Raw genomic sequence first — 1,436 nt, 5'->3', positions numbered from 1 at the left:
TCAAAAAAAAAAGTTAAGGCTATTATCGTTCAAATGTGGACTACATGACCATCTTAGATCATACAACGCACGTCGTGCATACTTTAAGATTAATACACTAAATAAGAAGGGAATTAACTTACCTAATATGTTGGCATAAAATTATCCACGGCCATCTTGATACCTCATTATGACTTAGCAATATTGAAATAAATGTCCCCAATTCCCGTTGTTTAAGACATTTCTCACCTGAATATATTCAAAAATAATATCGCCTATTTTAGCCCTCTGACCCAAATGTGTCGACTGTATAATAAGATTGATGTGTGCTGAAGTAGATATTTTCGTCGATAATCTATACAGATTCAAAAAAGCTGCTGCTAAATAAAATGTTTAGATAATTATATTATGTATCACTGTAACTCTCGTGTCTCTTGTCTCTCCTTGTATTATTTGTCATTTTACTGAACTTATGTTTAATTTTATATTATTATTTGTTTGGTTTTTTAATTGTACGTAACCTGTATTTAATTGCATTTTCATCTGTATGCATGTAATTTGTAGATTTTTGTGTTTTTATAACTGGATAGTTCTCATGTAAGTGAGAAAATCTGTAAAAACCCAGTATAAATAAATATGTGACATAAACTTTCATAATCTTGCATAACTTTATTCACTACCGTCCACTGCATAAATCCATTTATTTATAAACCCTTTTCAAGGAATAAATAAAAACCACTCCAAATAAAAGTGACTTATCGATTCTCAGGTGCGGATAACGTATTCTGTAAAGCACCACTCAGTTGTGACGGGAATTTGATAAATTACACCAAAAGCTTTTGTAATACGTACCTAAAGTAATCGTATCTACCTACTTGTATGGCAAAAAGAGTTGTCTTTATTAAAGAAAAAAAAAAAAAAAAAACAGTTTTTAACATAAAAAACGCACTCTGCACATCTCACTAGGGCATTCCTGTATCAAGATGTGCAGCTTTACAATTATATCATTTAAAACAATACATATATGTAATCATTTTACAAGCAATAATTATTAGCCTGAAACACTCATCCACATTGAAAAATCTCCTGATAAAAGATACATGACGCCAACGGGACATGAACCCGTGTCTTTTCGATTTCAGGTCGACAGCTCTGACCACTGAGCTATGGCGGCTTATCTCTTATCCGCGAAATAATTCAATATATACTAGTGTTTCATTCAACAATTAATGCTTGTTACATTTGTTCACCTGAAAACAACCAACTTTATTTGATATGATAAAGGCCTTGTAAGTGCTAAATCTCTCACTAGATGGCGTCGAGACAAATGGTCAACATTTTTTGGTGAAGATACTAAAACTTGTCAAATATTAATTATTATTTTTTTGGTAAACTAATGTTTAAGGCGTCATGTATCTTTTATCAGGAGATTTTTCAATGTGGATGAGTGTTTCAGG

The 1,436-nt window shown here is 31.6% G+C and overlaps 1 non-coding gene across 1 annotated transcript; it reads right to left on the bottom strand.

Annotated features, from left to right (window-relative positions):
* Nucleotides 1-1,080: 1,080 nt before the first annotated feature.
* Nucleotides 1,081-1,153, bottom strand: TRNAS-UGA (transfer RNA serine (anticodon UGA)). Its single transcript has one exon. It is a non-coding gene; the product is annotated as a tRNA-Ser (tRNA).
* Nucleotides 1,154-1,436: the final 283 nt, after the last annotated feature.

This window comes from Hesperophylax consimilis, chromosome 15 (genome assembly GCF_061612785.1).
Source record: "Hesperophylax consimilis isolate HC1 chromosome 15, BYU_Hcon_1.0, whole genome shotgun sequence".
Classification (NCBI taxonomy): domain Eukaryota; kingdom Metazoa; phylum Arthropoda; class Insecta; order Trichoptera; family Limnephilidae; genus Hesperophylax; species Hesperophylax consimilis.
The sequence above is the reverse complement of the archived record's forward strand: the minus strand, read 5'-3'. Positions and strand labels throughout refer to the sequence as shown.